This window comes from Balaenoptera borealis (genome assembly GCF_965194805.1).
Source record: "Balaenoptera borealis genome assembly, chromosome: 9".
Lineage (NCBI taxonomy): Eukaryota > Metazoa > Chordata > Mammalia > Artiodactyla > Balaenopteridae > Balaenoptera > Balaenoptera borealis.
Genome location: NC_138873.1, coordinates 72,830,166 through 72,857,502, shown reverse-complemented (window position 1 = coordinate 72,857,502; position 27,337 = coordinate 72,830,166).

The window sequence follows — 27,337 nt, the reverse complement described above, 5'->3', positions numbered from 1 at the left end:
TAAAACACTTTTAAAAACCAAGAAGAAATAATGACACATAAACTTATGGGGGTTTCTCCACGCACATTCCAATGTAATTTACAACCTAGGAACACGACTTCCAGAAAGGCTCTGCTGCCCTACTCCCCAGATTTGGGAATGGAGAAATGCTGCCTCCTTGAGGTCACTTCCCACAACAGCAGCTTTAAACCCATTGCTAAAGGTCACTAAATATTCACCAAACTTGCAGTTTGGGAAATGACACCTGCTCTCTAAAAAAACGCTGGGGTGGAAAATCGACCAAATAACTCAAAAGAGGGCAACCTTCAAAGAAGACAATTTCAAGAGTTATATCGTACTGCCAATTGTTTCCTTTTTTTAACGGAAAAGAAAACGGCGGAGAAAAATGATGAGTTTTACGAATTTTCAAAGACATGCAAACCCAAATTACAAAAACCTATCAGCTCACAGCAGCCAGAAGGGCCATTAGCATCAATGCTGTAAACAATAAATGCTGAAGCGATTGTGGAGAAATGCGTACCCTCGATTCTAAGGGGGACGTGGTAAGAGCCACTAATGAAAACACAAAGAAGGTGCTTTGAAAAGGGAAACACGGTGCTACCAGTCAATCAATCACACCCACTGCTGGGCCTATCACCTGAGAAAATGAGAATCAAAAAGTCACAGGCTGGCAATCCTGCACTCCAACAATATTTACCATAGCCAACACTTGGAAGCAATGAAAATGTCCATCAACCGAGGAATGCACAAAGAAGAAGTGGTCCACGTACACAGTGGAAAATTACTCCAATAAAAAATAAAAATTAAATTTAAAAATCCAACGAAAGTAAGGAGACATCAGCTTGTGTGGGTTTGTCCGGGCACACTCCACTCTAATTTATAACCGAGAAACACCACAGGCCGCCAGGGCTTTTCCCTAGTTCCCAGGGTGGGGAACATAGAAAGGCTGCCGCCCTCTGGCAGTTACCTGCAAAAGCAGTTTTAAAGCCTGTGCTAATGGTCATTTCATAGGAACAAGTACTGCAGAACTGTAAATGAAACCTGCCCTCAAAATGTCTTCAGGGAGGTAACGGCCAAAACATTTCAAAAGGTGACACGTACGTTAAGAGAACACTTTGAAGAACTAAGGGGTAATCACTGCTTGAAAAATAAAAAGGACATGCCTTAAAGCTCAATTTCAACGGATTATGAGGCACATGCGAATTCAACCACAAAGAGGTATCAGCTCACACTTGTCAGAATAACCATGAGCAAGAAAACTACAAACAATAAATGCTGAAGGTGTTGTGGAGAAATGCATACCCTCAACTTCAAGGGGGACGTAAGTTGGAAAGGGCCACGAATGAGAACAGAATGGAGGTGCCTTAAAAAGGTCAACATTGTGCTACCATATGATCCAGCAGGCCCACTCCTCCACCTATAATCTAAGAAGAGAGAATTGGAAAGACACAGGCAGGCAAATCTGCATTGCCCAGTATTACAATAGCCAAGATATGGAAGTAACCAAAAAGACCACCAACAGATGGGTGGGCAAAGAAGAACTCCTCCATGTACAGATGGAATATTCGCTAGTGAAAAAAATGAAACAATGCCATTTGCAGCACCATAGATGAGTCTAGACGTAATCACGCCACGTGTACTAAGTGAGAAAGCAAAAGGCACATATCCTATCATATCACTTTCAGGAGTTACTTAAAAATTGATACCAATGAAGATATTTCCACAGAGAAAGGCAATCACAGATTCATTAAAAAACTTATGGTTCACCAAATAGAAAGGGATGAGGATTGGATACATTGCCATATTGGGGTTAACAGAGATATACAAACCATGTGAAATATATAACCCCCAAAGACGTACGGAAGACCAGGAGAAGACTACTCAACATTGTGTCATAACCTACATTGGCAAAGGATGCGAGGAAGAATAGATACATGTATATGTGTGAAAGAACCACATCTTGCACACCTAGAACAAACAAACCATTGTAATCAAATTTGCTGGGATAAAAAATAAAAAGTAAATTACAAATACGAACAAGAAGTAATGAGACATAAAGTTAAAGGGCTTTTTCCTGGCACATTCCATTCTAATATACAACCTCGAACACCACTTCCATTAAGGCTCTGTTTCCCTAGGAACCAAATTTGGTAAAGGAGAAATGCTGCCACCTAGTGGCCGTTTCCTGCAAGAGCAGCTTTAAAGTCACAGCTAATGGTCACTTAACATTCACAAGGACTCAGGGCTGTAAAGGACACTTGCCCTAAATATTTGTGCTGAAGTAGGGAATGGACAAAAAATTCAAAACAGGCAAATGTTTCAAGAAGAGATTAGGAAGAGTTAAGTTTTACTCACACTCTTTGTAAAAAAAAAGGAAAATGGATAAAAGCTCAACCTCAGGGAGTGTTAGACGCATGCAATCTAATCTACAAAAAGTTTCAACTTACACCAGTCGGCTGACCATCAGCAAAAAGTCTACAAACAATAAATGCTGAAGGGGTTTTAGAGAACTGTGTACCCTCTGCCTGCTGGTGAGACGTAAAGGGGTAACAGCCAATAATGAGAACAGAAAGGAGCTGCGTTTAAAAGTAAAAATGGAGGTACTATTCAATCCAGCAGGCGCACCATTGGACCTCTCACCTGAGAAGACAATCGAGAAGACACAGGCCGCAAAAGCTGCAGTGCAGCCTTATTCACAATAGCCAAGACAGTGAAGCAATCAAAATGTCCAACAACAGGTAAATGGATAAAGAAGAAGTGGTCCGTGTACACAATGGAATATTAGCCATGGAAGACAATGAACCATTGCTCTTTGAGGCACCACAAATGAGTCTGGAGATAATCACGAAAGATGAGGTAAGTTGGAAAGCAAAAGACCTGTGTTCTGTGATAGCACTTATAGGCGTTATCTAATAACTGACACAAATGAACATATTTCCACAGAGAAAGACACTCACAGATTTAGAAAACAAACTATGCTCATCTAAAACGACAGGTGGGGGGAATGGATAAATTAAGATTAGTGTTACTATACGTATACAAACACATATGATATACATATCTCAAAACGACCAACCATATAGCAAGGGAAGTCTGCGGAATCCTCTGTAACATTTTACATGGGAAGAGGATCTGTACTTGAATAGACATATATAATGTGCAAATGAACCAGATTGTGTACACCTAGGACAAACAATATTCTAAGCTTTACCCCAATTAAAACACTTTTAAAAACCAAGAAGAAATAATGACACATAAACTTATGGGGGTTTCTCCACGCACATTCCAATGTAATTTACAACCTAGGAACACGACTTCCAGAAAGGCTCTGCTGCCCTACTCCCCAGATTTGGGAATGGAGAAATGCTGCCTCCTTGAGGCCACTTCCCACAACAGCAGCTTTAAACCCATTGCTAAAGGTCACTAAATATTCACCAAACTTGCAGTTCGGGAAATGACACCTGCTCTCTAAAAAAACGCTGGGGTGGAAAATCGACCAAATAACTCAAAAGAGGGCAACCTTCAAAGAAGACAATTTCAAGAGTTATATCGTACTGCCAATTGTTTCCTTTTTTTAACGGAAAAGAAAACGGCGGAGAAAAATGATGAGTTTTACGAATTTTCAAAGACATGCAAACCCAAATTACAAAAACCTATCAGCTCACAGCAGCCAGAAGGGCCATTAGCATCAATGCTGTAAACAATAAATGCTGAAGCGATTGTGGAGAAATGCGTACCCTCGATTCTAAGGGGGACGTGGTAAGAGCCACTAATGAAAACACAAAGAAGGTGCTTTGAAAAGGGAAACACGGTGCTACCAGTCAATCAATCACACCCACTGCTGGGCCTATCACCTGAGAAAATGAGAATCAAAAAGTCACAGGCTGGCAATCCTGCACTCCAACAATATTTACCATAGCCAACACTTGGAAGCAATGAAAATGTCCATCAACCGAGGAATGCACAAAGAAGAAGTGGTCCACGTACACAGTGGAAAATTACTCCAATAAAAAATAAAAATTAAATTTAAAAATCCAACGAAAGTAAGGAGACATCAGCTTGTGTGGGTTTGTCCGGGCACACTCCACTCTAATTTATAACCGAGAAACACCACAGGCCGCCAGGGCTTTTCCCTAGTTCCCAGGGTGGGGAACATAGAAAGGCTGCCGCCCTCTGGCAGTTACCTGCAAAAGCAGTTTTAAAGCCTGTGCTAATGGTCATTTCATAGGAACAAGTACTGCAGAACTGTAAATGAAACCTGCCCTCAAAATGTCTTCAGGGAGGTAACGGCCAAAACATTTCAAAAGGTGACACGTACGTTAAGAGAACACTTTGAAGAACTAAGGGGTAATCACTGCTTGAAAAATAAAAAGGACATGCCTTAAAGCTCAATTTCAACGGATTATGAGGCACATGCGAATTCAACCACAAAGAGGTATCAGCTCACACTTGTCAGAATAACCATGAGCAAGAAAACTACAAACAATAAATGCTGAAGGTGTTGTGGAGAAATGCATACCCTCAACTTCAAGGGGGACGTAAGTTGGAAAGGGCCACGAATGAGAACAGAATGGAGGTGCCTTAAAAAGGTAAACATTGTGCTACCATATGATCCAGCAGGCCCACTCCTCCACCTATAATCTAAGAAGAGAGAATTGGAAAGACACAGGCAGGCAAATCTGCATTGCCCAGTATTACAATAGCCAAGATATGGAAGTAACCAAAAAGACCACCAACAGATGGGTGGGCAAAGAAGAACTCCTCCATGTACAGATGGAATATTCGCTAGTGAAAAAAATGAAACAATGCCATTTGCAGCACCATAGATGAGTCTAGACGTAATCACGCCACGTGTACTAAGTGAGAAAGCAAAAGGCACATATCCTATCATATCACTTTCAGGAGTTACTTAAAAATTGATACCAATGAAGATATTTCCACAGAGAAAGGCAATCACAGATTCATTAAAAAACTTATGGTTCACCAAATAGAAAGGGATGAGGATTGGATACATTGCCATATTGGGGTTAACAGAGATATACAAACCATGTGAAATATATAACCCCCAAAGACGTACGGAAGACCAGGAGAAGACTACTCAACATTGTGTCATAACCTACATTGGCAAAGGATGCGAGGAAGAATAGATACATGTATATGTGTGAAAGAACCACATCTTGCACACCTAGAACAAACAAACCATTGTAATCAAATTTGCTGGGATAAAAAATAAAAAGTAAATTACAAATACGAACAAGAAGTAATGAGACATAAAGTTAAAGGGCTTTTTCCTGGCACATTCCATTCTAATATACAACCTAGAACACCACTTCCATTAAGGCTCTGTTTCCCTAGGAACCAAATTTGGTAAAGGAGAAATGCTGCCACCTAGTGGCCGTTTCCTGCAAGAGCAGCTTTAAAGTCACAGCTAATGGTCACTTAACATTCACAAGGACTCAGGGCTGTAAAGGACACTTGCCCTAAATATTTGTGCTGAAGTAGGGAATGGACAAAAAATTCAAAACAGGCAAATGTTTCAAGAAGAGATTAGGAAGAGTTAAGTTTTACTCACACTCTTTGTAAAAAAAAAGGAAAATGGATAAAAGCTCAACCTCAGGGAGTGTTAGATGCATGCAATCTAATCTACAAAAAGTTTCAACTTACACCAGTCGGCTGACCATCAGCAAAAAGTCTACAAACAATAAATGCTGAAGGGGTTTTAGAGAACTGTGTACCCTCTGCCTGCTGGTGAGACGTAAAGGGGTAACAGCCAATAATGAGAACAGAAAGGAGCTGCGTTTAAAAGTAAAAATGGAGGTACTATTCAATCCAGCAGGCGCACCATTGGACCTCTCACCTGAGAAGACAATCGAGAAGACACAGGCCGCAAAAGCTGCAGTGCAGCCTTATTCACAATAGCCAAGACAGTGAAGCAATCAAAATGTCCAACATCAGGTAAATGGATAAAGAAGAAGTGGTCCGTGTACACAATGGAATATTAGCCATGGAAGACAATGAACCATTGCTCTTTGAGGCACCACAAATGAGTCTGGAGATAATCACGAAAGATGAGGTAAGTTGGAAAGCAAAAGACCTGTGTTCTGTGATAGCACTTATAGGCGTTATCTAATAACTGACACAAATGAACATATTTCCACAGAGAAAGACACTCACGGATTTAGAAAACAAACTATGCTCATCTAAAACGACAGGTGGGGGGAATGGATAAATTAAGATTAGTGTTACTATACGTATACAAACACATATGATATACATATCTCAAAACGACCAACCATATAGCAAGGGAAGTCTGCGGAACCCTCTGTAACATTTTACATGGGAAGAGGATCTGTACTTGAATAGACATATATAATGTACAAATGAACCAGATTGTGTACACCTAGGACAAACAATATTCTAAGCTTTACCCCAATTAAAACACTTTTAAAAACCAAGAAGAAATAATGACACATAAACTTATGGGGGTTTCTCCACGCACATTCCAATGTAATTTACAACCTAGGAACACGACTTCCAGAAAGGCTCTGCTGCCCTACTCCCCAGATTTGGGAATGGAGAAATGCTGCCTCCTTGAGGCCACTTCCCACAACAGCAGCTTTAAACCCATTGCTAAAGGTCACTAAATATTCACCAAACTTGCAGTTTGGGAAATGACACCTGCTCTCTAAAAAAACGCTGGGGTGGAAAATCGACCAAATAACTCAAAAGAGGGCAACCTTCAAAGAAGACAATTTCAAGAGTTATATCGTACTGCCAATTGTTTCCTTTTTTTAACGGAAAAGAAAACGGCGGAGAAAAATGATGAGTTTTACGAATGTTCAAAGACATGCAAACCCAAATTACAAAAACCTATCAGCTCACAGCAGCCAGAAGGGCCATTAGCATCAATGCTGTAAACAATAAATGCTGAAGCGATTGTGGAGAAATGCGTACCCTCGATTCTAAGGGGGACGTGGTAAGAGCCACTAATGAAAACACAAAGAAGGTGCTTTGAAAAGGGAAACACGGTGCTACCAGTCAATCAATCACACCCACTGCTGGGCCTATCACCTGAGAAAATGAGAATCAAAAAGTCACAGGCTGGCAATCCTGCACTCCAACAATATTTACCATAGCCAACACTTGGAAGCAATGAAAATGTCCATCAACCGAGGAATGCACAAAGAAGAAGTGGTCCACGTACACAGTGGAAAATTACTCCAATAAAAAATAAAAATTAAATTTAAAAATCCAACGAAAGTAAGGAGACATCAGCTTGTGTGGGTTTGTCCGGGCACACTCCACTCTAATTTATAACCGAGAAACACCACAGGCCGCCAGGGCTTTTCCCTAGTTCCCAGGGTGGGGAACATAGAAAGGCTGCCGCCCTCTGGCAGTTACCTGCAAAAGCAGTTTTAAAGCCTGTGCTAATGGTCATTTCATAGGAACAAGTACTGCAGAACTGTAAATGAAACCTGCCCTCAAAATGTCTTCAGGGAGGTAACGGCCAAAACATTTCAAAAGGTGACACGTACGTTAAGAGAACACTTTGAAGAACTAAGGGGTAATCACTGCTTGAAAAATAAAAAGGACATGCCTTAAAGCTCAATTTCAACGGATTATGAGGCACATGCGAATTCAACCACAAAGAGGTATCAGCTCACACTTGTCAGAATAACCATGAGCAAGAAAACTACAAACAATAAATGCTGAAGGTGTTGTGGAGAAATGCATACCCTCAACTTCAAGGGGGACGTAAGTTGGAAAGGGCCACGAATGAGAACAGAATGGAGGTGCCTTAAAAAGGTCAACATTGTGCTACCATATGATCCAGCAGGCCCACTCCTCCACCTATAATCTAAGAAGAGAGAATTGGAAAGACACAGGCAGGCAAATCTGCATTGCCCAGTATTACAATAGCCAAGATATGGAAGTAACCAAAAAGACCACCAACAGATGGGTGGGCAAAGAAGAACTCCTCCATGTACAGATGGAATATTCGCTAGTGAAAAAAATGAAACAATGCCATTTGCAGCACCATAGATGAGTCTAGACGTAATCACGCCACGTGTACTAAGTGAGAAAGCAAAAGGCACATATCCTATCATATCACTTTCAGGAGTTACTTAAAAATTGATACCAATGAAGATATTTCCACAGAGAAAGGCAATCACAGATTCATTAAAAAACTTATGGTTCACCAAATAGAAAGGGATGAGGATTGGATACATTGCCATATTGGGGTTAACAGAGATATACAAACCATGTGAAATATATAACCCCCAAAGACGTACGGAAGACCAGGAGAAGACTACTCAACATTGTGTCATAACCTACATTGGCAAAGGATGCGAGGAAGAATAGATACATGTATATGTGTGAAAGAACCACATCTTGCACACCTAGAACAAACAAACCATTGTAATCAAATTTGCTGGGATAAAAAATAAAAAGTAAATTACAAATACGAACAAGAAGTAATGAGACATAAAGTTAAAGGGCTTTTTCCTGGCACATTCCATTCTAATATACAACCTAGAACACCACTTCCATTAAGGCTCTGTTTCCCTAGGAACCAAATTTGGTAAAGGAGAAATGCTGCCACCTAGTGGCCGTTTCCTGCAAGAGCAGCTTTAAAGTCACAGCTAATGGTCACTTAACATTCACAAGGACTCAGGGCTGTAAAGGACACTTGCCCTAAATATTTGTGCTGAAGTAGGGAATGGACAAAAAATTCAAAACAGGCAAATGTTTCAAGAAGAGATTAGGAAGAGTTAAGTTTTACTCACACTCTTTGTAAAAAAAAAGGAAAATGGATAAAAGCTCAACCTCAGGGAGTGTTAGATGCATGCAATCTAATCTACAAAAAGTTTCAACTTACACCAGTCGGCTGACCATCAGCAAAAAGTCTACAAACAATAAATGCTGAAGGGGTTTTAGAGAACTGTGTACCCTCTGCCTGCTGGTGAGACGTAAAGGGGTAACAGCCAATAATGAGAACAGAAAGGAGCTGCGTTTAAAAGTAAAAATGGAGGTACTATTCAATCCAGCAGGCGCACCATTGGACCTCTCACCTGAGAAGACAATCGAGAAGACACAGGCCGCAAAAGCTGCAGTGCAGCCTTATTCACAATAGCCAAGACAGTGAAGCAATCAAAATGTCCAACATCAGGTAAATGGATAAAGAAGAAGTGGTCCGTGTACACAATGGAATATTAGCCATGGAAGACAATGAACCATTGCTCTTTGAGGCACCACAAATGAGTCTGGAGATAATCACGAAAGATGAGGTAAGTTGGAAAGCAAAAGACCTGTGTTCTGTGATAGCACTTATAGGCGTTATCTAATAACTGACACAAATGAACATATTTCCACAGAGAAAGACACTCACGGATTTAGAAAACAAACTATGCTCATCTAAAACGACAGGTGGGGGGAATGGATAAATTAAGATTAGTGTTACTATACGTATACAAACACATATGATATACATATCTCAAAACGACCAACCATATAGCAAGGGAAGTCTGCGGAACCCTCTGTAACATTTTACATGGGAAGAGGATCTGTACTTGAATAGACATATATAATGTACAAATGAACCAGATTGTGTACACCTAGGACAAACAATATTCTAAGCTTTACCCCAATTAAAACACTTTTAAAAACCAAGAAGAAATAATGACACATAAACTTATGGGGGTTTCTCCACGCACATTCCAATGTAATTTACAACCTAGGAACACGACTTCCAGAAAGGCTCTGCTGCCCTACTCCCCAGATTTGGGAATGGAGAAATGCTGCCTCCTTGAGGCCACTTCCCACAACAGCAGCTTTAAACCCATTGCTAAAGGTCACTAAATATTCACCAAACTTGCAGTTTGGGAAATGACACCTGCTCTCTAAAAAAACGCTGGGGTGGAAAATCGACCAAATAACTCAAAAGAGGGCAACCTTCAAAGAAGACAATTTCAAGAGTTATATCGTACTGCCAATTGTTTCCTTTTTTTAACGGAAAAGAAAACGGCGGAGAAAAATGATGAGTTTTACGAATGTTCAAAGACATGCAAACCCAAATTACAAAAACCTATCAGCTCACAGCAGCCAGAAGGGCCATTAGCATCAATGCTGTAAACAATAAATGCTGAAGCGATTGTGGAGAAATGCGTACCCTCGATTCTAAGGGGGACGTGGTAAGAGCCACTAATGAAAACACAAAGAAGGTGCTTTGAAAAGGGAAACACGGTGCTACCAGTCAATCAATCACACCCACTGCTGGGCCTATCACCTGAGAAAATGAGAATCAAAAAGTCACAGGCTGGCAATCCTGCACTCCAACAATATTTACCATAGCCAACACTTGGAAGCAATGAAAATGTCCATCAACCGAGGAATGCACAAAGAAGAAGTGGTCCACGTACACAGTGGAAAATTACTCCAATAAAAAATAAAAATTAAATTTAAAAATCCAACGAAAGTAAGGAGACATCAGCTTGTGTGGGTTTGTCCGGGCACACTCCACTCTAATTTATAACCGAGAAACACCACAGGCCGCCAGGGCTTTTCCCTAGTTCCCAGGGTGGGGAACATAGAAAGGCTGCCGCCCTCTGGCAGTTACCTGCAAAAGCAGTTTTAAAGCCTGTGCTAATGGTCATTTCATAGGAACAAGTACTGCAGAACTGTAAATGAAACCTGCCCTCAAAATGTCTTCAGGGAGGTAACGGCCAAAACATTTCAAAAGGTGACACGTACGTTAAGAGAACACTTTGAAGAACTAAGGGGTAATCACTGCTTGAAAAATAAAAAGGACATGCCTTAAAGCTCAATTTCAACGGATTATGAGGCACATGCGAATTCAACCACAAAGAGGTATCAGCTCACACTTGTCAGAATAACCATGAGCAAGAAAACTACAAACAATAAATGCTGAAGGTGTTGTGGAGAAATGCATACCCTCAACTTCAAGGGGGACGTAAGTTGGAAAGGGCCACGAATGAGAACAGAATGGAGGTGCCTTAAAAAGGTCAACATTGTGCTACCATATGATCCAGCAGGCCCACTCCTCCACCTATAATCTAAGAAGAGAGAATTGGAAAGACACAGGCAGGCAAATCTGCATTGCCCAGTATTACAATAGCCAAGATATGGAAGTAACCAAAAAGACCACCAACAGATGGGTGGGCAAAGAAGAACTCCTCCATGTACAGATGGAATATTCGCTAGTGAAAAAAATGAAACAATGCCATTTGCAGCACCATAGATGAGTCTAGACGTAATCACGCCACGTGTAGTAAGTGAGAAAGCAAAAGGCACATATCCTATCATATCACTTTCAGGAGTTACTTAAAAATTGATACCAATGAAGATATTTCCACAGAGAAAGGCAATCACAGATTCATTAAAAAACTTATGGTTCACCAAATAGAAAGGGATGAGGATTGGATACATTGCCATATTGGGGTTAACAGAGATATACAAACCATGTGAAATATATAACCCCCAAAGACGTACGGAAGACCAGGAGAAGACTACTCAACATTGTGTCATAACCTACATTGGCAAAGGATGCGAGGAAGAATAGATACATGTATATGTGTGAAAGAACCACATCTTGCACACCTAGAACAAACAAACCATTGTAATCAAATTTGCTGGGATAAAAAATAAAAAGTAAATTACAAATACGAACAAGAAGTAATGAGACATAAAGTTAAAGGGCTTTTTCCTGGCACATTCCATTCTAATATACAACCTCGAACACCACTTCCATTAAGGCTCTGTTTCCCTAGGAACCAAATTTGGTAAAGGAGAAATGCTGCCACCTAGTGGCCGTTTCCTGCAAGAGCAGCTTTAAAGTCACAGCTAATGGTCACTTAACATTCACAAGGACTCAGGGCTGTAAAGGACACTTGCCCTAAATATTTGTGCTGAAGTAGGGAATGGACAAAAAATTCAAAACAGGCAAATGTTTCAAGAAGAGATTAGGAAGAGTTAAGTTTTACTCACACTCTTTGTAAAAAAAAAGGAAAATGGATAAAAGCTCAACCTCAGGGAGTGTTAGACGCATGCAATCTAATCTACAAAAAGTTTCAACTTACACCAGTCGGCTGACCATCAGCAAAAAGTCTACAAACAATAAATGCTGAAGGGGTTTTAGAGAACTGTGTACCCTCTGCCTGCTGGTGAGACGTAAAGGGGTAACAGCCAATAATGAGAACAGAAAGGAGCTGCGTTTAAAAGTAAAAATGGAGGTACTATTCAATCCAGCAGGCGCACCATTGGACCTCTCACCTGAGAAGACAATCGAGAAGACACAGGCCGCAAAAGCTGCAGTGCAGCCTTATTCACAATAGCCAAGACAGTGAAGCAATCAAAATGTCCAACAACAGGTAAATGGATAAAGAAGAAGTGGTCCGTGTACACAATGGAATATTAGCCATGGAAGACAATGAACCATTGCTCTTTGAGGCACCACAAATGAGTCTGGAGATAATCACGAAAGATGAGGTAAGTTGGAAAGCAAAAGACCTGTGTTCTATGATAGCACTTATAGGCGTTATCTAATAACTGACACAAATGAACATATTTCCACAGAGAAAGACACTCACGGATTTAGAAAACAAACTATGCTCATCTAAAACGACAGGTGGGGGGAATGGATAAATTAAGATTAGTGTTACTATACGTATACAAACACATATGATATACATATCTCAAAAAGACCAACCATATAGCAAGGGAAGTCTGCGGAACCCTCTGTAACATTTTACATGGGAAGAGGATCTGTACTTGAATAGACATATATAATGTACAAATGAACCAGATTGTGTACACCTAGGACAAACAATATTCTATGCTTTACCCCAATTAAAACACTTTTAAAAACCAAGAAGAAATAATGACACATAAACTTATGGGGGTTTCTCCACGCACATTCCAATGGAATTTACAACCTAGGAACACGACTTCCAGAAAGGCTCTGCTGCCCTACTCCCCAGATTTGGGAATGGAGAAATGCTGCCTCCTTGAGGCCACTTCCCACAACAGCAGCTTTAAACCCATTGCTAAAGGTCACTAAATATTCACCAAACTTGCAGTTCGGGAAATGACACCTGCTCTCTAAAAAAACGCTGGGGTGGAAAATCGACCAAATAACTCAAAAGAGGGCAACCTTCAAAGAAGACAATTTCAAGAGTTATATCGTACTGCCAATTGTTTCCTTTTTTTAACGGAAAAGAAAACGGCGGAGAAAAATGATGAGTTTTACGAATTTTCAAAGACATGCAAACCCAAATTACAAAAACCTATCAGCTCACAGCAGCCAGAAGGGCCATTAGCATCAATGCTGTAAACAATAAATGCTGAAGCGATTGTGGAGAAATGCGTACCCTCGATTCTAAGGGGGACGTGGTAAGAGCCACTAATGAAAACACAAAGAAGGTGCTTTGAAAAGGGAAACACGGTGCTACCAGTCAATCAATCACACCCACTGCTGGGCCTATCACCTGAGAAAATGAGAATCAAAAAGTCACAGGCTGGCAATCCTGCACTCCAACAATATTTACCATAGCCAACACTTGGAAGCAATGAAAATGTCCATCAACCGAGGAATGCACAAAGAAGAAGTGGTCCACGTACACAGTGGAAAATTACTCCAATAAAAAATAAAAATTAAATTTAAAAATCCAACGAAAGTAAGGAGACATCAGCTTGTGTGGGTTTGTCCGGGCACACTCCACTCTAATTTATAACCGAGAAACACCACAGGCCGCCAGGGCTTTTCCCTAGTTCCCAGGGTGGGGAACATAGAAAGGCTGCCGCCCTCTGGCAGTTACCTGCAAAAGCAGTTTTAAAGCCTGTGCTAATGGTCATTTCATAGGAACAAGTACTGCAGAACTGTAAATGAAACCTGCCCTCAAAATGTCTTCAGGGAGGTAACGGCCAAAACATTTCAAAAGGTGACACGTACGTTAAGAGAACACTTTGAAGAACTAAGGGGTAATCACTGCTTGAAAAATAAAAAGGACATGCCTTAAAGCTCAATTTCAACGGATTATGAGGCACATGCGAATTCAACCACAAAGAGGTATCAGCTCACACTTGTCAGAATAACCATGAGCAAGAAAACTACAAACAATAAATGCTGAAGGTGTTGTGGAGAAATGCATACCCTCAACTTCAAGGGGGACGTAAGTTGGAAAGGGCCACGAATGAGAACAGAATGGAGGTGCCTTAAAAAGGTAAACATTGTGCTACCATATGATCCAGCAGGCCCACTCCTCCACCTATAATCTAAGAAGAGAGAATTGGAAAGACACAGGCAGGCAAATCTGCATTGCCCAGTATTACAATAGCCAAGATATGGAAGTAACCAAAAAGACCACCAACAGATGGGTGGGCAAAGAAGAACTCCTCCATGTACAGATGGAATATTCGCTAGTGAAAAAAATGAAACAATGCCATTTGCAGCACCATAGATGAGTCTAGACGTAATCACGCCACGTGTAGTAAGTGAGAAAGCAAAAGGCACATATCCTATCATATCACTTTCAGGAGTTACTTAAAAATTGATACCAATGAAGATATTTCCACAGAGAAAGGCAATCACAGATTCATTAAAAAACTTATGGTTCACCAAATAGAAAGGGATGAGGATTGGATACATTGCCATATTGGGGTTAACAGAGATATACAAACCATGTGAAATATATAACCCCCAAAGACGTACGGAAGACCAGGAGAAGACTACTCAACATTGTGTCATAACCTATATTGGCAAAGGATGCGAGGAAGAATAGATACATGTATATGTGTGAAAGAACCACATCTTGCACACCTAGAACAAACAAACCATTGTAATCAAATTTGCTGGGATAAAAAATAAAAAGTAAATTACAAATACGAACAAGAAGTAATGAGACATAAAGTTAAAGGGCTTTTTCCTGGCACATTCCATTCTAATATACAACCTAGAACACCACTTCCATTAAGGCTCTGTTTCCCTAGGAACCAAATTTGGTAAAGGAGAAATGCTGCCACCTAGTGGCCGTTTCCTGCAAGAGCAGCTTTAAAGTCACAGCTAATGGTCACTTAACATTCACAAGGACTCAGGGCTGTAAAGGACACTTGCCCTAAATATTTGTGCTGAAGTAGGGAATGGACAAAAAATTCAAAACAGGCAAATGTTTCAAGAAGAGATTAGGAAGAGTTAAGTTTTACTCACACTCTTTGTAAAAAAAAAGGAAAATGGATAAAAGCTCAACCTCAGGGAGTGTTAGACGCATGCAATCTAATCTACAAAAAGTTTCAACTTACACCAGTCGGCTGACCATCAGCAAAAAGTCTACAAACAATAAATGCTGAAGGGGTTTTAGAGAACTGTGTACCCTCTGCCTGCTGGTGAGACGTAAAGGGGTAACAGCCAATAATGAGAACAGAAAGGAGCTGCGTTTAAAAGTAAAAATGGAGGTACTATTCAATCCAGCAGGCGCACCATTGGACCTCTCACCTGAGAAGACAATCGAGAAGACACAGGCCGCAAAAGCTGCAGTGCAGCCTTATTCACAATAGCCAAGACAGTGAAGCAATCAAAATGTCCAACAACAGGTAAATGGATAAAGAAGAAGTGGTCCGTGTACACAATGGAATATTAGCCATGGAAGACAATGAACCATTGCTCTTTGAGGCACCACAAATGAGTCTGGAGATAATCACGAAAGATGAGGTAAGTTGGAAAGCAAAAGACCTGTGTTCTGTGATAGCACTTATAGGCGTTATCTAATAACTGACACAAATGAACATATTTCCACAGAGAAAGACACTCACGGATTTAGAAAACAAACTATGCTCATCTAAAACGACAGGTGGGGGGAATGGATAAATTAAGATTAGTGTTACTATACGTATACAAACACATATGATATACATATCTCAAAACGACCAACCATATAGCAAGGGAAGTCTGCGGAACCCTCTGTAACATTTTACATGGGAAGAGGATCTGTACTTGAATAGACATATATAATGTACAAATGAACCAGATTGTGTACACCTAGGACAAACAATATTCTAAGCTTTACCCCAATTAAAACACTTTTAAAAACCAAGAAGAAATAATGACACATAAACTTATGGGGGTTTCTCCACGCACATTCCAATGTAATTTACAACCTAGGAACACGACTTCCAGAAAGGCTCTGCTGCCCTACTCCCCAGATTTGGGAATGGAGAAATGCTGCCTCCTTGAGGCCACTTCCCACAACAGCAGCTTTAAACCCATTGCTAAAGGTCACTAAATATTCACCAAACTTGCAGTTTGGGAAATGACACCTGCTCTCTAAAAAAACGCTGGGGTGGAAAATCGACCAAATAACTCAAAAGAGGGCAACCTTCAAAGAAGACAATTTCAAGAGTTATATCGTACTGCCAATTGTTTCCTTTTTTTAATGGAAAAGAAAACGGCGGAGAAAAATGATGAGTTTTACGAATTTTCAAAGACATGCAAACCCAAATTACAAAAACCTATCAGCTCACAGCAGCCAGAAGGGCCATTAGCATCAATGCTGTAAACAATAAATGCTGAAGCGATTGTGGAGAAATGCGTACCCTCGATTCTAAGGGGGACGTGGTAAGAGCCACTAATGAAAACACAAAGAAGGTGCTTTGAAAAGGGAAACACGGTGCTACCAGTCAATCAATCACACCCACTGCTGGGCCTATCACCTGAGAAAATGAGAATCAAAAAGTCACAGGCTGGCAATCCTGCACTCCAACAATATTTACCATAGCCAACACTTGGAAGCAATGAAAATGTCCATCAACCGAGGAATGCACAAAGAAGAAGTGGTCCACGTACACAGTGGAAAATTACTCCAATAAAAAATAAAAATTAAATTTAAAAATCCAACGAAAGTAAGGAGACATCAGCTTGTGTGGGTTTGTCCGGGCACACTCCACTCTAATTTATAACCGAGAAACACCACAGGCCGCCAGGGCTTTTCCCTAGTTCCCAGGGTGGGGAACATAGAAAGGCTGCCGCCCTCTGGCAGTTACCTGCAAAAGCAGTTTTAAAGCCTGTGCTAATGGTCATTTCATAGGAACAAGTACTGCAGAACTGTAAATGAAACCTGCCCTCAAAATGTCTTCAGGGAGGTAACGGCCAAAACATTTCAAAAGGTGACACGTACGTTAAGAGAACACTTTGAAGAACTAAGGGGTAATCACTGCTTGAAAAATAAAAAGGACATGCCTTAAAGCTCAATTTCAACGGATTATGAGGCACATGCGAATTCAACCACAAAGAGGTATCAGCTCACACTTGTCAGAATAACCATGAGCAAGAAAACTACAAACAATAAATGCTGAAGGTGTTGTGGAGAAATGCATACCCTCAACTTCAAGGGGGACGTAAGTTGGAAAGGGCCACGAATGAGAACAGAATGGAGGTGCCTTAAAAAGGTCAACATTGTGCTATCATATGATCCAGCAGGCCCACTCCTCCACCTATAATCTAAGAAGAGAGAATTGGAAAGACACAGGCAGGCAAATCTGCATTGCCCAGTATTACAATAGCCAAGATATGGAAGTAACCAAAAAGACCACCAACAGATGGGTGGGCAAAGAAGAACTCCTCCATGTACAGATGGAATATTCGCTAGTGAAAAAAATGAAACAATGCCATTTGCAGCACCATAGATGAGTCTAGACGTAATCACGCCACGTGTAGTAAGTGAGAAAGCAAAAGGCACATATCCTATCATATCACTTTCAGGAGTTACTTAAAAATTGATACCAATGAAGATATTTCCACAGAGAAAGGCAATCACAGATTCATTAAAAAACTTATGGTTCACCAAATAGAAAGGGATGAGGATTGGATACATTGCCATATTGGGGTTAACAGAGATATACAAACCATGTGAAATATATAACCCCCAAAGACGTACGGAAGACCAGGAGAAGACTACTCAACATTGTGTCATAACCTACATTGGCAAAGGATGCGAGGAAGAATAGATACATGTATATGTGTGAAAGAACCACATCTTGCACACCTAGAACAAACAAACCATTGTAATCAAATTTGCTGGGATAAAAAATAAAAAGTAAATTACAAATACGAACAAGAAGTAATGAGACATAAAGTTAAAGGGCTTTTTCCTGGCACATTCCATTCTAATATACAACCTCGAACACCACTTCCATTAAGGCTCTGTTTCCCTAGGAACCAAATTTGGTAAAGGAGAAATGCTGCCACCTAGTGGCCGTTTCCTGCAAGAGCAGCTTTAAAGTCACAGCTAATGGTCACTTAACATTCACAAGGACTCAGGGCTGTAAAGGACACTTGCCCTAAATATTTGTGCTGAAGTAGGGAATGGACAAAAAATTCAAAACAGGCAAATGTTTCAAGAAGAGATTAGGAAGAGTTAAGTTTTACTCACACTCTTTGTAAAAAAAAAGGAAAATGGATAAAAGCTCAACCTCAGGGAGTGTTAGACGCATGCAATCTAATCTACAAAAAGTTTCAACTTACACCAGTCGGCTGACCATCAGCAAAAAGTCTACAAACAATAAATGCTGAAGGGGTTTTAGAGAACTGTGTACCCTCTGCCTGCTGGTGAGACGTAAAGGGGTAACAGCCAATAATGAGAACAGAAAGGAGCTGCGTTTAAAAGTAAAAATGGAGGTACTATTCAATCCAGCAGGCGCACCATTGGACCTCTCACCTGAGAAGACAATCGAGAAGACACAGGCCGCAAAAGCTGCAGTGCAGCCTTATTCACAATAGCCAAGACAGTGAAGCAATCAAAATGTCCAACAACAGGTAAATGGATAAAGAAGAAGTGGTCCGTGTACACAATGGAATATTAGCCATGGAAGACAATGAACCATTGCTCTTTGAGGCACCACAAATGAGTCTGGAGATAATCACGAAAGATGAGGTAAGTTGGAAAGCAAAAGACCTGTGTTCTATGATAGCACTTATAGGCGTTATCTAATAACTGACACAAATGAACATATTTCCACAGAGAAAGACACTCACGGATTTAGAAAACAAACTATGCTCATCTAAAACGACAGGTGGGGGGAATGGATAAATTAAGATTAGTGTTACTATACGTATACAAACACATATGGTATACATATCTGAAAAAGACCAACCATATAGCAAGGGAAGTCTGCGGAACCCTCTGTAACATTTTACATGGGAAGAGGATCTGTACTTGAATAGACATATATAATGTACAAATGAACCAGATTGTGTACACCTAGGACAAACAATATTCTAAGCTTTACCCCAATTAAAACACTTTTAAAAACCAAGAAGAAATAATGACACATAAACTTATGGGGGTTTCTCCACGCACATTCCAATGTAATTTACAACCTAGGAACACGACTTCCAGAAAGGCTCTGCTGCCCTACTCCCCAGATTTGGGAATGGAGAAATGCTGCCTCCTTGAGGCCACTTCCCACAACAGCAGCTTTAAACCCATTGCTAAAGGTCACTAAATATTCACCAAACTTGCAGTTCGGGAAATGACACCTGCTCTCTAAAAAAACGCTGGGGTGGAAAATCGACCAAATAACTCAAAAGAGGGCAACCTTCAAAGAAGACAATTTCAAGAGTTATATCGTACTGCCAATTGTTTCCTTTTTTTAACGGAAAAGAAAACGGCGGAGAAAAATGATGAGTTTTACGAATTTTCAAAGACATGCAAACCCAAATTACAAAAACCTATCAGCTCACAGCAGCCAGAAGGGCCATTAGCATCAATGCTGTAAACAATAAATGCTGAAGCGATTGTGGAGAAATGCGTACCCTCGATTCTAAGGGGGACGTGGTAAGAGCCACTAATGAAAACACAAAGAAGGTGCTTTGAAAAGGGAAACACGGTGCTACCAGTCAATCAATCACACCCACTGCTGGGCCTATCACCTGAGAAAATGAGAATCAAAAAGTCACAGGCTGGCAATCCTGCACTCCAACAATATTTACCATAGCCAACACTTGGAAGCAATGAAAATGTCCATCAACCGAGGAATGCACAAAGAAGAAGTGGTCCACGTACACAGTGGAAAATTACTCCAATAAAAAATAAAAATTAAATTTAAAAATCCAACGAAAGTAAGGAGACATCAGCTTGTGTGGGTTTGTCCGGGCACACTCCACTCTAATTTATAACCGAGAAACACCACAGGCCGCCAGGGCTTTTCCCTAGTTCCCAGGGTGGGGAACATAGAAAGGCTGCCGCCCTCTGGCAGTTACCTGCAAAAGCAGTTTTAAAGCCTGTGCTAATGGTCATTTCATAGGAACAAGTACTGCAGAACTGTAAATGAAACCTGCCCTCAAAATGTCTTCAGGGAGGTAACGGCCAAAACATTTCAAAAGGTGACATGTACGTTAAGAGAACACTTTGAAGAACTAAGGGGTAATCACTGCTTGAAAAATAAAAAGGACATGCCTTAAAGCTCAATTTCAACGGATTATGAGGCACATGCGAATTCAACCACAAAGAGGTATCAGCTCACACTTGTCAGAATAACCATGAGCAAGAAAACTACAAACAATAAATGCTGAAGGTGTTGTGGAGAAATGCATACCCTCAACTTCAAGGGGGACGTAAGTTGGAAAGGGCCACGAATGAGAACAGAATGGAGGTGTCTTAAAAAGGTAAACATTGTGCTACCATATGATCCAGCAGGCCCACTCCTCCACCTATAATCTAAGAAGAGAGAATTGGAAAGACACAGGCAGGCAAATCTGCATTGCCCAGTATTACAATAGCCAAGATATGGAAGTAACCAAAAAGACCACCAACAGATGGGTGGGCAAAGAAGAACTCCTCCATGTACAGATGGAATATTCGCTAGTGAAAAAAATGAAACAATGCCATTTGCAGCACCATAGATGAGTCTAGACGTAATCACGCCACGTGTAGTAAGTGAGAAAGCAAAAGGCACATATCCTATCATATCACTTTCAGGAGTTACTTAAAAATTGATACCAATGAAGATATTTCCACAGAGAAAGGCAATCACAGATTCATTAAAAAACTTATGGTTCACCAAATAGAAAGGGATGAGGATTGGATACATTGCCATATTGGGGTTAACAGAGATATACAAACCATGTGAAATATATAACCCCCAAAGACGTACGGAAGACCAGGAGAAGACTACTCAACATTGTGTCATAACCTACATTGGCAAAGGATGCGAGGAAGAATAGATACATGTATATGTGTGAAAGAACCACATCTTGCACACCTAGAACAAACAAACCATTGTAATCAAATTTGCTGGGATAAAAAATAAAAAGTAAATTACAAATACGAACAAGAAGTAATGAGACATAAAGTTAAAGGGCTTTTTCCTGGCACATTCCATTCTAATATACAACCTCGAACACCACTTCCATTAAGGCTCTGTTTCCCTAGGAACCAAATTTGGTAAAGGAGAAATGCTGCCACCTAGTGGCCGTTTCCTGCAAGAGCAGCTTTAAAGTCACAGCTAATGGTCACTTAACATTCACAAGGACTCAGGGCTGTAAAGGACACTTGCCCTAAATATTTGTGCTGAAGTAGGGAATGGACAAAAAATTCAAAACAGGCAAATGTTTCAAGAAGAGATTAGGAAGAGTTAAGTTTTACTCACACTCTTTGTAAAAAAAAAGGAAAATGGATAAAAGCTCAACCTCAGGGAGTGTTAGACGCATGCAATCTAATCTACAAAAAGTTTCAACTTACACCAGTCGGCTGACCATCAGCAAAAAGTCTACAAACAATAAATGCTGAAGGGGTTTTAGAGAACTGTGTACCCTCTGCCTGCTGGTGAGACGTAAAGGGGTAACAGCCAATAATGAGAACAGAAAGGAGCTGCGTTTAAAAGTAAAAATGGAGGTACTATTCAATCCAGCAGGCGCACCATTGGACCTCTCACCTGAGAAGACAATCGAGAAGACACAGGCCGCAAAAGCTGCAGTGCAGCCTTATTCACAATAGCCAAGACAGTGAAGCAATCAAAATGTCCAACAACAGGTAAATGGATAAAGAAGAAGTGGTCCGTGTACACAATGGAATATTAGCCATGGAAGACAATGAACCATTGCTCTTTGAGGCACCACAAATGAGTCTGGAGATAATCACGAAAGATGAGGTAAGTTGGAAAGCAAAAGACCTGTGTTCTATGATAGCACTTATAGGCGTTATCTAATAACTGACACAAATGAACATATTTCCACAGAGAAAGACACTCACGGATTTAGAAAACAAACTATGCTCATCTAAAACGACAGGTGGGGGGAATGGATAAATTAAGATTAGTGTTACTATACGTATACAAACACATATGGTATACATATCTCAAAAAGACCAACCATATAGCAAGGGAAGTCTGCGGAACCCTCTGTAACATTTTACATGGGAAGAGGATCTGTACTTGAATAGACATATATAATGTACAAATGAACCAGATTGTGTACACCTAGGACAAACAATATTCTAAGCTTTACCCCAATTAAAACACTTTTAAAAACCAAGAAGAAATAATGACACATAAACTTATGGGGGTTTCTCCACGCACATTCCAATGTAATTTACAACCTAGGAACACGACTTCCAGAAAGGCTCTGCTGCCCTACTCCCCAGATTTGGGAATGGAGAAATGCTGCCTCCTTGAGGCCACTTCCCACAACAGCAGCTTTAAACCCATTGCTAAAGGTCACTAAATATTCACCAAACTTGCAGTTCGGGAAATGACACCTGCTCTCTAAAAAAACGCTGGGGTGGAAAATCGACCAAATAACTCAAAAGAGGGCAACCTTCAAAGAAGACAATTTCAAGAGTTATATCGTACTGCCAATTGTTTCCTTTTTTTAACGGAAAAGAAAACGGCGGAGAAAAATGATGAGTTTTACGAATTTTCAAAGACATGCAAACCCAAATTACAAAAACCTATCAGCTCACAGCAGCCAGAAGGGCCATTAGCATCAATGCTGTAAACAATAAATGCTGAAGCGATTGTGGAGAAATGCGTACCCTCGATTCTAAGGGGGACGTGGTAAGAGCCACTAATGAAAACACAAAGAAGGTGCTTTGAAAAGGGAAACACGGTGCTACCAGTCAATCAATCACACCCACTGCTGGGCCTATCACCTGAGAAAATGAGAATCAAAAAGTCACAGGCTGGCAATCCTGCACTCCAACAATATTTACCATAGCCAACACTTGGAAGCAATGAAAATGTCCATCAACCGAGGAATGCACAAAGAAGAAGTGGTCCACGTACACAGTGGAAAATTACTCCAATAAAAAATAAAAATTAAATTTAAAAATCCAACGAAAGTAAGGAGACATCAGCTTGTGTGGGTTTGTCCGGGCACACTCCACTCTAATTTATAACCGAGAAACACCACAGGCCGCCAGGGCTTTTCCCTAGTTCCCAGGGTGGGGAACATAGAAAGGCTGCCGCCCTCTGGCAGTTACCTGCAAAAGCAGTTTTAAAGCCTGTGCTAATGGTCATTTCATAGGAACAAGTACTGCAGAACTGTAAATGAAACCTGCCCTCAAAATGTCTTCAGGGAGGTAACGGCCAAAACATTTCAAAAGGTGACACGTACGTTAAGAGAACACTTTGAAGAACTAAGGGGTAATCACTGCTTGAAAAATAAAAAGGACATGCCTTAAAGCTCAATTTCAACGGATTATGAGGCACATGCGAATTCAACCACAAAGAGGTATCAGCTCACACTTGTCAGAATAACCATGAGCAAGAAAACTACAAACAATAAATGCTGAAGGTGTTGTGGAGAAATGCATACCCTCAACTTCAAGGGGGACGTAAGTTGGAAAGGGCCACGAATGAGAACAGAATGGAGGTGCCTTAAAAAGGTAAACATTGTGCTACCATATGATCCAGCAGGCCCACTCCTCCACCTATAATCTAAGAAGAGAGAATTGGAAAGACACAGGCAGGCAAATCTGCATTGCCCAGTATTACAATAGCCAAGATATGGAAGTAACCAAAAAGACCACCAACAGATGGGTGGGCAAAGAAGAACTCCTCCATGTACAGATGGAATATTCGCTAGTGAAAAAAATGAAACAATGCCATTTGCAGCACCATAGATGAGTCTAGACGTAATCACGCCACGTGTAGTAAGTGAGAAAGCAAAAGGCACATATCCTATCATATCACTTTCAGGAGTTACTTAAAAATTGATACCAATGAAGATATTTCCACAGAGAAAGGCAATCACAGATTCATTAAAAAACTTATGGTTCACCAAATAGAAAGGGATGAGGATTGGATACATTGCCATATTGGGGTTAACAGAGATATACAAACCATGTGAAATATATAACCCCCAAAGACGTACGGAAGACCAGGAGAAGACTACTCAACATTGTGTCATAACCTACATTGGCAAAGGATGCGAGGAAGAATAGATACATGTATATGTGTGAAAGAACCACATCTTGCACACCTAGAACAAACAAACCATTGTAATCAAATTTGCTGGGATAAAAAATAAAAAGTAAATTACAAATACGAACAAGAAGTAATGAGACATAAAGTTAAAGGGCTTTTTCCTGGCACATTCCATTCTAATATACAACCTCGAACACCACTTCCATTAAGGCTCTGTTTCCCTAGGAACCAAATTTGGTAAAGGAGAAATGCTGCCACCTAGTGGCCGTTTCCTGCAAGAGCAGCTTTAAAGTCACAGCTAATGGTCACTTAACATTCACAAGGACTCAGGGCTGTAAAGGACACTTGCCCTAAATATTTGTGCTGAAGTAGGGAATGGACAAAAAATTCAAAACAGGCAAATGTTTCAAGAAGAGATTAGGAAGAGTTAAGTTTTACTCACACTCTTTGTAAAAAAAAAGGAAAATGGATAAAAGCTCAACCTCAGGGAGTGTTAGACGCATGCAATCTAATCTACAAAAAGTTTCAACTTACACCAGTCGGCTGACCATCAGCAAAAAGTCTACAAACAATAAATGCTGAAGGGGTTTTAGAGAACTGTGTACCCTCTGCCTGCTGGTGAGACGTAAAGGGGTAACAGCCAATAATGAGAACAGAAAGGAGCTGCGTTTAAAAGTAAAAATGGAGGTACTATTCAATCCAGCAGGCGCACCATTGGACCTCTCACCTGAGAAGACAATCGAGAAGACACAGGCCGCAAAAGCTGCAGTGCAGCCTTATTCACAATAGCCAAGACAGTGAAGCAATCAAAATGTCCAACAACAGGTAAATGGATAAAGAAGAAGTGGTCCGTGTACACAATGGAATATTAGCCATGGAAGACAATGAACCATTGCTCTTTGAGGCACCACAAATGAGTCTGGAGATAATCACGAAAGATGAGGTAAGTTGGAAAGCAAAAGACCTGTGTTCTGTGATAGCACTTATAGGCGTTATCTAATAACTGACACAAATGAACATATTTCCACAGAGAAAGACACTCACAGATTTAGAAAACAAACTATGCTCATCTAAAACGACAGGTGGGGGGAATGGATAAATTAAGATTAGTGTTACTATACGTATACAAACACATATGATATACATATCTCAAAACGACCAACCATATAGCAAGGGAAGTCTGCGGAACCCTCTGTAACATTTTACATGGGAAGAGGATCTGTACTTGAATAGACATATATAATGTACAAATGAACCAGATTGTGTACACCTAGGACAAACAATATTCTAAGCTTTACCCCAATTAAAACACTTTTAAAAACCAAGAAGAAATAATGACACATAAACTTATGGGGGTTTCTCCACGCACATTCCAATGTAATTTACAACCTAGGAACACGACTTCCAGAAAGGCTCTGCTGCCCTACTCCCCAGATTTGGGAATGGAGAAATGCTGCCTCCTTGAGGCCACTTCCCACAACAGCAGCTTTAAACCCATTGCTAAAGGTCACTAAATATTCACCAAACTTGCAGTTTGGGAAATGACACCTGCTCTCTAAAAAAACGCTGGGGTGGAAAATCGACCAAATAACTCAAAAGAGGGCAACCTTCCAAGAAGACAATTTCAAGAGTTATATCGTACTGCCAATTGTTTCCTTTTTTTAACGGAAAAGAAAACGGCGGAGAAAAATGATGAGTTTTACGAATTTTCAAAGACATGCAAACCCAAATTACAAAAACCTATCAGCTCACAGCAGCCAGAAGGGCCATTAGCATCAATGCTGTAAACAATAAATGCTGAAGCGATTGTGGAGAAATGCGTACCCTCGATTCTAAGGGGGACGTGGTAAGAGCCACTAATGAAAACACAAAGAAGGTGCTTTGAAAAGGGAAACACGGTGCTACCAGTCAATCAATCACACCCACTGCTGGGCCTATCACCTGAGAAAATGAGAATCAAAAAGTCACAGGCTGGCAATCCTGCACTCCAACAATATTTACCATAGCCAACACTTGGAAGCAATGAAAATGTCCATCAACCGAGGAATGCACAAAGAAGAAGTGGTCCACGTACACAGTGGAAAATTACTCCAATAAAAAATAAAAATTAAATTTAAAAATCCAACGAAAGTAAGGAGACATCAGCTTGTGTGGGTTTGTCCGGGCACACTCCACTCTAATTTATAACCGAGAAACACCACAGGCCGCCAGGGCTTTTCCCTAGTTCCCAGGGTGGGGAACATAGAAAGGCTGCCGCCCTCTGGCAGTTACCTGCAAAAGCAGTTTTAAAGCCTGTGCTAATGGTCATTTCATAGGAACAAGTACTGCAGAACTGTAAATGAAACCTGCCCTCAAAATGTCTTCAGGGAGGTAACGGCCAAAACATTTCAAAAGGTGACACGTACGTTAAGAGAACACTTTGAAGAACTAAGGGGTAATCACTGCTTGAAAAATAAAAAGGACATGCCTTAAAGCTCAATTTCAACGGATTATGAGGCACATGCGAATTCAACCACAAAGAGGTATCAGCTCACACTTGTCAGAATAACCATGAGCAAGAAAACTACAAACAATAAATGCTGAAGGTGTTGTGGAGAAATGCATACCCTCAACTTCAAGGGGGACGTAAGTTGGAAAGGGCCACGAATGAGAACAGAATGGAGGTGCCTTAAAAAGGTAAACATTGTGCTACCATATGATCCAGCAGGCCCACTCCTCCACCTATAATCTAAGAAGAGAGAATTGGAAAGACACAGGCAGGCAAATCTGCATTGCCCAGTATTACAATAGCCAAGATATGGAAGTAACCAAAAAGACCACCAACAGATGGGTGGGCAAAGAAGAACTCCTCCATGTACAGATGGAATATTCGCTAGTGAAAAAAATGAAACAATGCCATTTGCAG